This window comes from Spermophilus citellus, assembly GCF_964194105.1.
Source record: "Spermophilus citellus genome assembly, chromosome: 14".
Classification (NCBI taxonomy): Eukaryota; Metazoa; Chordata; class Mammalia; order Rodentia; family Sciuridae; genus Spermophilus; species Spermophilus citellus.
This window is the reverse complement of record NC_138194.1, coordinates 67,813,446-67,826,750: the sequence shown is the minus strand read 5'-3', so window position 1 is coordinate 67,826,750 and position 13,305 is coordinate 67,813,446. Positions and strand designations below refer to the sequence as shown.

Genomic DNA, 13,305 nt, shown 5'->3' with positions numbered 1-13,305 from the left:
ACTTTTGTACAGGGGGCAAGATTCAGATCTACGTTCATTTCTCCATATACAGACATTCAGTTTTTCCAGCACCATTTGTTACAAAGGCTATCTTTTCTCCAATGTATATTTTTGGCACTTCTGTCAAGTATCAGATGACTATTATCAATGTGGATTTGTCTCTGTGTCTATTAGTCCATTGGTCTTTACATCTGTTTTGATGCCAGTACCATGCTGTCTTTGTAACTATATAGCTCTGTAGTAAAATCTGAGAACAGATACTATGATGTTTCCAGCATTGCTCTTCTTAATTAGGAATGCTTTGGCTATTCTGGGCCTTATTCTTCCCAATAAAATTTAGGACTGTTTTACTAGTTCTGTGAAAAATATCAATGAAATGTTGATAAAAATTGCTATTTTGATAATATTAATTATGCCTATCCAAGAGCATAGATGGGTAGAATTCCAGCATCTGAGGTCTTGTTTAATTTCTTTCTTCAGTGTTGTATAGTTTTTATACTAGAGATGTTTCACACCTCCTTGATTAGATTTAGTTCCAAGTTTTGGGGGGTTTTTTTGGTTTTATTTTGTTTTTTGTTTTGTTTTGTTTTTTTGAGGATATTGTGAATGGGATAGAGTTCCCTGATTTCATTCTCCAAAGATCCATTATGAGAATATAAGAAAACAATTAATTTAATATATACAGATGTTAACTCTAAAAGTCTTCTGATGAAGTTTTTTTGAGGGGATCTTCTAAATACATGATCATGTCATCAGCAAACAAGAATAATTTGGGGGCTGGGGATGTGGCTCAAGCAGTAGCACGCTCACAGGGCATGCACAGGGTGCTGGATTCGATCCTCAACACCACATAAAAATAAAATAAACATATTGTGTCCAGCTAAAAAAAACTACAAAATAAATATTCTTTAAAAAATAATAATTTGACTGATTTTATTATTTGTATCCCTTTAGTTTCCTTCTCTTGCCTGTAGACTTCACGAGAGTTTCAAGGAATAAGTCAAATAGGACTAGTTAGAGTGAACATCCTTTTCTTATTCCTGTTTTTTGAGGAAATGCTTTTAATTTTTCTCCATTCAGTAAGAAGTTCACCTGGGGTTTGTTATATATAGCCTTAACAATGTTGGAGTAAGTGCCTACTATCCCTAGCTTGTCCAGTATTTTAAACATGAATGGGTACTAGACTTTGTCAAACACTCTTTTTTGTACCTATTGACATAATCATGTGATTCTCAGCCTTAATTCTAAGTAAGTGGTGAAGTACGTTGATTTTTATATGTTGAAGCAATCTTGCATCCCTGGGATGAAACCCACTTGGTCATGGTACACTATCTTCATAATGGGTTTGCCAATAATTTCATAAGAATTTCTGAATCTGTGTTCAACAGGGCTGTTGGTCCGCAGTGTTCTTGATCTGTCTCTATCTAGTTTGGGTAGCAGGGTGATATAATGGCTTTACAGGATGAAATTTGGGAGTGTTCCATCCTTTCCTATTTCGTGGAAGAATCCTAGAGCAATAGCAATGATTTTTCAACTTTATAGGTCTGGCATATAACTCTGCTAGGAATCCTTCTGTTTCTGGGCTTTTCTCTATTGGAAAGCTTTTAATTGTTGCTTCAATTTCATTGCTTGATATTGGTATGTATATGTTTTCGAGATACTCATGTTTCTATTTAGGTAGGTCATATGTGTCTAGAAATTTGTAAATCTCTTCTAAGATTTCTAATTTATTGAAGTATGAATTGTTCAAAATTAGTGTCTAATGATCCTCTGAACTTCAGAGTATCTGTGGTGATTTCTTCTTTTCATGTCTAATTTTGATAATTTGATTATTATCTTTCTTTTGGTTAGAATGCCTGGGAGAGGGCTGAGATTGTGGCTCAGCGGTAGAGCGGTTGCCTCACATGTGTGAGGCACTGGGTTCAATTCTCAGCACAATAAATAAATAAATAAATACATACATACATACATACATACATACATACTGAAAAAAAAGAATAATGCCTGGGAGATTAGCAATCTTGTTTATCTTTTCAAAGAAACGACTCTTTTCATTGATCCGTTGCATTACTTTATTATTGATTTAATTAATTTCTCTTCTAATCATAAGTTTCCTGTCTTCTGCTAATTTTGGAATTAGTTTGCTGTTCTTCTGGGGCACTGAAGTGTAATGTGACATTATTTGGGATCCTTCTTTGTGTTTTTAAGGAGGAATGCCCTGCTATAAAATTTCCTCTTAGAATTGCTTTCATGCTGACTCAGAGATTTTGATACATTTTCTCTGTTCTCAGTTGTTTCTAAAAATTCTATTTTACTTTTTCCCTGATATTCTCTGTGACCCATTCCTCATTCAAAAGTGTATTCTTTATACTGAGGGTATAAATAATGATTTGTTGTATATAAATAGTTTGTTTTTAATGTTGTTTTTGATTTATAATTTTTTATAGATGTACACAACACCTTTGTTTTATTTTTATTTGCTTTCATGTGGTGCTGAGGATCGAACCCAGTGCCTTACATGTGCCAGGCAAGCACTCTACCACAGAACTATAATCCCAGCCCATGATTTCAAATTTTATTCCATTATGATTGATTGGATGTTAGGAGTTATCTCTGTTTTTAAGTATTTGCTAAAATATGTTTTATGCTCTAAAATATGGTCTCTTTCAAAAAAACATCCATGCGCTGTTGAGAAGAAAGTAAATTCAGTCATGGGTGAGTGAAATATTTAGTAGATGTCTATTAGGTCCATTTGATTACTAGTACCTTTTAGTTCTAAAGAGGCTTTACTTATCTAATAACCTATCTAATGGTGAGGGCCTAGCTGAAATCATCAAGTACTATGCCATTGTAGTCTATTTGATTCTTTATATTGAAAATGGGTTGTTAGATATGAACCACTGCTTAGGGTATAAATACTTATAATCATTATATCTTGTTGTTGGATGATTCCTTGCACAAGTATAAAGTAACCTTGTCTCCTATGATTAATTTAGGCTTTAAGTCTACTTTGTCTGATATGAGAGTAGTTACCCCACTTACTTTTGGTTTCCATTTCCATGGTATATCTGTTTTCCATTCATTTACCTTCAGTCTGTGGATTTCTTTGCCTATGACTGTCTTGTAAACAAAGGTAGGGTCTTGATTTTGAATCCAATCTATAGATTGTCTTTTGATTAGACATTTAATGTATTTATATTCAATGCTATTACAGAGAGATGATTTTTATTTTCTGCCATTTTGATTTATTCCTAATACTTCATTTAGATTTGACTCTCCTTTAACTAGCTTTTCTTTTAGTGAGATCCATCCCTATGTTGGTTTTCATTTTTATTTTTCATTTCTTCTGGATGAAATATTTATTTCATTGAGATGTTTTATAGTTCAGGCTTAGTATTTACAGACGCTTTTAGTTTCTGCTTACCATATTTAATTCTGTTCTATGGGGTTTTTTTTTTGTTTTTTTGGGTTTTTTAACTGTTAGTAGTAACCAATAAAAGTTGACTTCAAGCCTGGTGCAGTGTGGCACACCTATATGCAGCAACTTGGGAGGTTGAGGTAGGAATTCAAAGGCAGCCTGAGAATATTAGCAAGGCACTTAGCAACTCAGCAACACCCTGTCTCTAAATAAAATATAAAAAATATTTTTTAAAAAAACAGCTGGATATGTGTGGTTCAGTGGTTAAGCACCTCTGGGTTCAATCCTCGGTATAAAAAAAAAAAAAAAAAAGTTGACTTCAAAATCCACCTTATCATTAATAAAATGGTAAAATACCAACTCAATTATAAATGTTTTTTTCTGGAAATAATGAATGTCATTAACAACTTTGTTCTGACAGGATACTATTATTTTGTTGGCAGTACAAGTTAATACATACACATGTTTCTGACAGAAAAACTCTAGAGCAAATAGAAAAGAAAGAAATTAGTCTAGAAGGCTAGTATCACTGACACTGTTGGCCCTTATAATCAAGCTGAATAAGAATATATATGAGAGAGAGAGAGAGAGAGAGAGAGAGAAACACTATTAAAAGGCTAAAATTCACGATGATACCAAGTAACAAATAAATCAATTCTTTAGATAGATCAATATAAAATGAACCTTTATGGATCAATATAAAAATGTACTTGAGATGGGGAAAATAAAAAAAATACAAAAAGATCACCATCAAAAAAAAATGAAAAGATGCCAGTCACAGTGATGCAAACCTTTAATCCCTGCAATTCAAAGGGCTGAGGCAGGAGGATGGCAAGTTCAAAGCCAGGCTCAGCAACTTAGCAAAACCCTAAGCAATTTAGTGAGACCCTGCCCCAAAACAGGGATGGGGATGTGGCTCAGTAGTTAAGTGTTACTTGGTTCAATACCTGGTACCAACAACAACAAAAAAAATAAATAAAAGAAAAAACAAAAAGAAAACTGAAAGATAACCCATATAATTGCAGAAAATGCTTATAAAACATTCTGGTAAAGCACTTCTATCTAAAATAAGGAAATCTTAAAATTCAAAACAAAAGAAATGAAGAAGCCAATAAAATTAAAAAACAAGTTTTTGGGGTTCTGTGAAGGCCCCTCTGACCCAACTTCCACAAAGGAGGCAGGGCAACCAAGAAAGAGAGGGAGCACACCTGGAACCCAGGTTTTATTAGTGGGGGGAGCTAATCCATGGAACATTGTATCCAAAAAAAAAGGGCAAATGGGTAGGATTACCCTTTCTGAATGGATAAGATATAAATAGCCAATAAATACATGAAACAAAACACAACATCATTACCCATGAGGAAAATGACCAAAATGATACCACTTCACAGCAACAATGGCCAATACCAAAAAAAATAACAATATGGCCACAGACCTGGAGAAATCAGAACAAACATATACTGTAATGAGGAATGCACAACAGTGAAGATGCCTTAGAAAGTATAATAATTCCTCAAAAGGATAAACAGAGATCTACTTCATCACACGGTAATTCAACTCCTAGGTAGATACTCAAGAGAAATTATATGTTCTCACAAAATCTTGTAGTTAAATGTATATAGTAACTATAATCATACAGTCAAAAGTAGAAACAATCCAAACATATATCAAATAATGAAATAAATGTAGAATACACATATAGTGGAACACTATCCAGCAATACAAAGGAAGATTAAGTACTGAGAAGTTTTGGTTTGGATGTTGTTTGACCATGGTCCCTCCTTTTTCACATGCTTGAGTATTAGTCCCCAGTGCAGTGGTGTTGAGGAGGTAGACCCTTTTAGAGGCTGAATCTAATGGAATGTAACTATGTTATGGAGGCACTGTTCTTACAAAGGATTAATGCCACTCTCAACATGGATAAGTACTCAATTAAAGCTTAATTGGTCCATAAGGTCTCTGTACACATTCCCTTTCATTTTCACTTCTCTATCATATTGTAAAATGTTGAAAAGTCCTCAAAAAAGCCATGCTGTTTGCATGCACCAACAAACAGAAATGTGAACCAAATAAACCTCTTCACATTATAATTTACCCAAAATTACTCATGTATTTTACTATAGCAATACAAAATGGATTCAGATATGGTATGTTGTCAGGAACCGCCCTGAACAGGAGCTATGCAGACACCTTTAAGTCCTAAGTAAAGAGGTACTGGACTGGTATTGCAACCTGCAATGCAAGTGGACTTTACCTCCATTGGATAAGAAAGGTGCAGCTCTAGGAGTGGGCATCATCTGATGGGGTTGAATTACACCCACCTGTTTGTTGTAATTCTACCCTTCCCCCCCCCTTTTTTTTTTAACTGTTCAACATAGTCCTTGAAACCTAAGGCAGAGCAATTAGCAGAAAGAAATTACAGGGATATGAATAGGATAAAAAAAACTCAAACTATTCCTGTTTTCTGTGGCATAATTCTTTAATTAGAAGACCCCAAGAAAATCCACCAGAAAACTTCTAGAACTCATAAATGAATTCAGCAAAGTAGTAAAGTAAAATTAATACCCATAAATCAGTTATGTTTATATTTACCAATGATGAATCAGCTGACAATAGCCTCAAAAATATATAAAATATTTGTGAATCAATCTAAAACAAGAGGTGAAATACATTTACGATGAAAATTAAAGAACACTAAAGAAAATTGAAGAAGACCTCAGAAGATGGAAAGATCACATGTGTTCTTGGATAGGCAGGATTAACACTCTAATAATGGCCATACTACAGAAAGCATTATACAGATTTCATGAAATTCCTATTAAATAGCCAATGATGTTCTTCAAAGAAAAACAAAGAGCAGTCACAAAATTCAGTATTAAAAACAAGAGGCCCAGAATAGCCAAAGCAATACTTAGCAAGAAAAGTGAAGCAGGATTCATCACAAAACTAGAACATAAATAATACTACAGGACTATAGTAATAAAAACGGCATGGTATTGGCACAAACAGAAACCCAAACCTTGTTTCATTATCAAGGCATGAAGACCAATAGAACAGAATTGAAAGCATAGGGACAAACTCACACAAATACAGTTATCTCATTCTAGACAAAGGCACCTTGAACCTACATTGGAGAAAAGATAGCCTCTTCAACAAATGGTACTTGGAAAACTAGAAATCCACATGTAGTATATGAAATTGGCCCCTATCTCTCAACCTGCACAAAACACAAATCAAAGTGGATCAAAGACCTAGGCATCAGAAGAGAGACCAGAGACCTAGTGCCTACTAAAGGAAAATGCAGAACAATTCTCCATCATGTCATCTTTGGAACCAATTTCCTCAAAAAAAACTAAACCACAAGAAGCAAAATCAAGAACCAATAAATAAGATAGTATCAAACTAAAAAGCTTCTTCAAAGCAAAGGACACAATCAATTATGGTATTTTTCCGGTAAATGGATGGAACTGAAGACTAAGTGAAATAAACTAATTCCAAAAAAACAAAAGCCAAATGTCCTCTCTGATTTGTATGTCAGCATCCACATATCAGAGAGGACAATGGGGGCGAGGAAAGTTCATTGTATTACACAAAGGTAAATGAAGGGAATAGAAGGGTGAAGGGAATAGGTAAGACAGTAGAATGAATCAGACATAACATTCCTATGTCCATATATGAATACATAACCAGTAAAACTCTATATCATGTACAACTGCAAGAATAGGATCCGAATTAGAATAAGTTAAAATCCATGTATGTAAGTACAGTATGTCAAAAAATACTATACTGTCATGTATATGTAAAAAGAATAAAATAAATGAAGATATACATTGGAATTAGGAACCAAAACCAGAAAGGTAAGGAACAAACATATGTGTATCAATATAGAGACCACTGAAATTCAGATTATGTGTATTTATTAATGAATAAACAAATTCAAATTGCTGGTCCAACTAGACTTAAATACTGGAACCCATTTCAGGCAGTGTACACACAACAATGTCTAAGGCAGAATAGGCTCTTGGAATGCCAGTATCTGGCACCGAGATTGCATTAGTTTCTGATTGCTAATAATAAATTTCAAAGCATTACCACTTGAAAAGAAAAAAGAGGTTTTTTTAAGAGAATGGAAACTTAATCCAATTATGTAATGCAGAGGTGAGGTCTTTAGGAAATGACTGGGATTTGATAATGTCATTGGGGTGGAGCCCCATGATTGAATACCAGAGGCCACAGAAGGAGAGAGAGACTACAGAATAAACAAGTATGCTCTAATCTCTTGCCATATGATACCCTACAGTCCTCCTCATACAAATCCAAATAGAAATCATCAGTAGACAGATATAATTTTTTAAAATATTTTTTAGTTGTAGATGGACACAATATCTTTCTTTCTTTCTTTTTATGTGATGCTAAGGATCAATCCTAGAGCCTGACACCTAAGAGGCAAATGCTCTACTACTGAGCTACAGCTCCAACCCCAAGACAGATATACTTCTATGATTATTCCAGAAATAGTGAGTGAGGCTGAGACACCCACATGGACCAAAGAACTGAGAAATGTCATGATATTAAGGTAATTGGAATGATTCCACTTTGTATTGCCCCCTCCCTGAAGCTGCCACAGTACCACAGAGGGGATTCCCTCAGGCTCATAGTTTCTGCAGTAAAAGAGTAAGCTAAGATGGACATATTCACAGGCCTACTTCTTTCTTCCATAGGAAACACTGGAGGTACTGATACAGTTAGACCAACAAGGATCAGCTAAAAATAGAGAAGAGGGATGAGGTTCACAGAACCAGTGCAGAGATCTTGGTGGTAGCTCCCCATTCCAGCCAGCAGAGATGCCTGACCAGCAGCAAACAATAGCCTTGTCCTCTAGGAGGAATGGTAAACAGGTCTTCCATACTTGATTCCTAGCTAGCTTGCCCTGAAAGCCCAAGGGTTCAGTATAGGCCTTCTCAGAGTGGAGGCAAGTCCACATATCAACAGAGAAGTGATACCACTCAACTTGTTAGTCAGCCAGTGACCCCACCCAGAATCAAAGGCCACCCTATAGACCTGCCCAAATACACATTCTCAACAGTAGAACTGCCATGACAGGAGATACAGCCTACATCCTTACCCAAACAGAAAGAATCTAATCGCAGCACTGCTTCATCAGGGAGCCCTGCCAGTGACCTCACTGAATTAACAAGCATAGCTAGCAGCCCCTTCTGACCTCAAAGAATAGCCAAAAACCCAGTTCAATTAGAGAACTTTACAGCAAAATCTGTCAGCCTCTTATCATTACCACTGGCCCATCCAGAATACCAGGCTAAATGAACCCTGAAGGTTTATCCACCCCCACCAAAGAAAAGCTAAAAAGGCTGCAAAGGGCATATGCTCAAACACAATGTATATATACACAAATATTATAAATTTAAGGAAATATGAAACCACTAAAAGAAACTAATAGAATGAAAGCATAGTTAGGAGGCAGAACAGGTGCCTAGCATATACAAGGTCCTGAGATCAAACCCAAAGACAGAAAAAAAAAAGAGTAAAGGAAGAAATAAACTAACTAATAAAGCTCCAATAATGAGCCCTACAGAAATAGAGATCTGATAAATGACTGAAAAATAATTCAGAATCATCATAAAGACGTTCAAAGAAGGGCGGGGGATGTGGCTCAAGCGGTAGCGCGCTCGCCTGGCATGCATGCGGCCCGGGTTCGAGCCTCAGCACCACATACCAACAAAGATGTTGTGTCCGCCGAGAACAAAAAATAAAATATTAAAAATTCTCTCTCTCTCTCTCTCTCTCTCTCTCTCTCTCTCTCTCTCACTCTCTCTTTTAAAAAAAAAGATGTTCAAAGAACCATAAGAAAGTATAAACAGAAAATTAAAAGAAATTTGGAGGAAAAGACATGAATAACTCATGAAGTCTAAGAAAGAAACAAATAGCTTTTTAAAAATCTCATTCATACAGAAAAAGAATACTATAAACTGCCAGGCATGGTAGTGCACACCTGTAGCCCCAGTGGCTCAGGAGGCTGAGGCAGGAGGATCACAAGTTGGAGGCAAACTTCAGCAACTTAACAAGGCCCTAAGCAACTTAGTGAGACCATGTCTTAAAACAAAATATAAAAGAATACTATAAGTGAACTTAAAATTCCATAGAACACTTTAAGAGCAGAGTCCATCAGCAGAAAATAGAATCACTGAGTTCAGAGACATGACATTTGAAATTATCCAGAATAGCAAAAGGAAAACAATAATGAAAAAGAACAAAGAAAACTCATTATGGATCACTATTAAGAGAATTAACATGTGCATAATAGAAATTTATAGAAGGATAAAAGAATGAAAATGAGCTAAAATGCATATTTATTATTGAAAAATTCACAAATTCAATGAAAGATGCCAACATTCAGTCACATGAATTTCAGATATTTTCAACAAAATTCAACCTGAAATTAATTTACCAAGACATATCATACTCTAATTGTCAAAAAAAAAAAAAAAAACAAAGAAAGGGAAATTATTCTGAAAAATAGCAAGTGATAAGAAACAAATTACATACAAGTGATTTCCAAGGTATTTATCAGTACATCTCTCACCAGAAATCTTGAAGATCAGGATAAAGTAGGATGACATATACAAAGTCTTGAAGAAAAAGCCTGCCAAATGAGAACACTTTATTTGGCAAACGTGCTCTCAGAAGTGAGAGGACAATACCACTTTATCAGATAAACAAAAGCTAAGGGGTTTTTATCACCAACATAACTGTCTTAAAGGAATTAGTAAAGGGAGTTCTTTAAAAATGACATGAAAGGTGCTACATAATAACTTCAAACATATGAAAGTACAAAACTCAATTGTATAAGTATTATGATTTGGAATTAAGGTATCCCCAAAAAGCTCAAGTTAGACAATAAAAGAATTTTTCAGAGGTAAAATAAGTAGATTACAAAAGTCATAGCCTAATCAGTAGATTAATCCATTCTATGAATAATTTGAATGGATTACTGGATGGTTAATGCAGGCAGGCGGGCCATGAGTAGAGGAGGTGGGTCCCTGGAGAAATGCTCTTATAGACTATATGTTGTTCTTGGCTTCTTCCCTCTCCCTTTTTCCCTCTGCTTCCCAGATGCCAGGAACTAAGAAGCTTTCTTCCACCAAGAAGTTTGGCGTCACTCCAAGCTCAGAGCAATGGAGTCAGCCAACCATGCACTGAACCTATGAAACAATAAGGGAAATATAAAATTTCCTCCTCTAAGTTGTTCTTTTCATATATTTTGGACACAGTGATAAAAAGCTGACTAACACAATAAGAGATGGGAAAACATAGCCCATACTAATATAAAACATAGCCCATACTAATAGAAAAAGGTAGCTATATTCATATCAAACAAAATAGACTAAGAGAAAACCTATAAAAGTAGACAAAACAGGTAATTATATAATGATAAAGGGCATAATTAACTAAGAAGATGTAAAAATTGTAAGTATATACATGTACCAAAAATCAGAGGTTTTAATTACACAGAACAAATGTCAGAGAAGTGAAACTGGAAATACAACATATTAAATCTATGGAATGAAGAAAAAACAGTTCCATGAGGAAAATGTCTATCCTTAAAAAAAAAAAAAAAAAAAGATAGATTTCAAATAATAATTTAATGTTACACTTCAAGAAATGAGAAAAAGAGGAACAAATTCAACCCAAAATTATAAACAGAAAAAAAAAAGATCAGAGCAGAAATAAATGAAATAGAGACTAGGAAAAAAAATTAATAAAAAAAACTAAGCATTGGTGTACTGAACAGATAAACAGAATACTCCAACTTTTTACTAGACTCAGAAAAAAGAGACCATATGCAAATAAATAAGAAATGAATGAGGAGATAGTTATTATAACTGATACCACAAAACACAGAATCAGAAAACACCATCAGCAGGAACTAAAAGCAATATTTCTCAAACTATTCCAAAAATTGAAGAGTGTTTTCTTTCAAACTCATTTATGAGACCAGCATTACCCTAATATCAAAGACGAACAAGTATAACATAGATACAAAAATCCTTCGAAATGCGATGCAAAAATTCAATCAAATTCAATAACATTAAAAAATTATTAAACATAATTAAATGGGATCCATTTATCCCTGGGATGCTCAAAGTAGGTCAATAAATATAAGCCCAGTATAGGAATCCAGCTTGACCTGACTACAGCCATCTTGAATTGTCACCACTATGACTGCCTCTGAGTAACCATAGTTTCCCAGCCCACTATAAATAAATCAAACACAGTGATATGTGGAGCTTTACAAATAGAAACTAGTAAAGTCACTGTCGGCAATGTACCTGATATCTTCAAAGTTACTTGAGATAAACCAGATACACACTCTGGTTTGAATGAAAGCCACTCTTACCTCACCTTATCTAAGTCTTATCCCTCTTACCCAGGTTGTAGGGAACTAGCACTCTTGTTGCTCCCCTTGACCATATTCAGTAAGTCACTCAAAACTGCACTCTGATACTGGATATACCTTATTCTTTCTTCAGTATCACAGGACCTTCTGCCTAAGGTCACTAGTTCAATTACATTAGATTTTCCCAAAATACCTATTAATAAAATGAACAAAAAACTACATACATGGTCATCTCAACAGATAGAAAAAGCATCTGACAAAATTCAACACCCTGTCATGAATATAACTATCAAAATATTATAGAAACATATAATACAATGAAAGCCATATATGATAAGCCCACAGGTAACAACTCAATAGCAATAAATAAACCAATGAAAAAAACAGAGAAAGGGCCTGAACAGGCACTTCTAAAAAGACTAAAATGCTGCACAAGTACATAAAAAAAGTGCTCAAACTCATTAAACACTAGAAAAATACACAGTGAATCCATAATGAGATTTTACCACAGAGCTGATAAAATTGTTATAATTAAAAAGATGAAAGATTATGCATTGACAAGGAAGTGAAAAAAAGAGAACACCTGGTCCATACACACTTTGTAGGAATAAAAATAAACAAACTCATTTTGGAAAAAGATATGGAGGTTCCTCAAAAATCTAATAATTGAAATATGATATGATCCAATAATCTTACTTCTGGTTATATCCAAAGGAAATAAAATCAAAGAAAGATCTGAATGTTCCTGCTCACTGAAGCAATTATATACAATTACCAAGATATGCAATGAACCAAAGTATCCACCAATGGATAAATAAAACTGTGTTTGTGTATTTGTGTGTGTATGTGTAAAAGAATATTATTCTATCTCAAAAACAAAGGAAAATGCTATTATTTGCAACAAGATGAATGAATCTAGAAGACGTTATGCTAAGTTAAATAAGCCTGACACAGAAAGACAAGTATCATATGATTTTACTTATAAGTGGAATCTTAAAAAGTCAGACTTATAGCCAGTATGATTGTGATTGCACAAATCTGGGTAGTAAGGATAAAGAAGAAAGGGAATTGTGGAGATGTTGTCAAAGGGTAAAACATTTTAATTACAAGAAATAATTTTTTGAGACCTATTGACTAACATAGTGACTACAGCTAATAATAACATTTAGAATGCATTGGAAGAGTACATTAAAATGTCTCACCACAGACAGTGAGATATATAAGCCTGTAGCATTTATCAGCATGTTAAAGACTAGATTTAATCATTACATATTACAAACATATATCAAAACTTTTAGGGGCCGGGGCTGTGGCACAGTAGTAGTGCACTTGCCTGGCATGTGGGAGACACTGGGTTTGATTCTCAGCACCACATATAAATAAAATATAGGTCTATCAACAACTTTAAAAAAAGTTTTAAAAATATCCTTTTCATTGTATCCTGTAAGGATATACATTCATGATGTCCCAA

General features: G+C 34.5%; 1 protein-coding gene across 12 annotated transcripts in view; it reads right to left on the bottom strand.

Annotated features, from left to right (window-relative positions):
• The window catches only part of VPS13B (vacuolar protein sorting 13 homolog B), a 753,213-nt gene that overhangs the window by 584,232 nt on the left and 155,676 nt on the right, over positions 1 to 13,305 (bottom strand). The window lies entirely within an intron of this gene.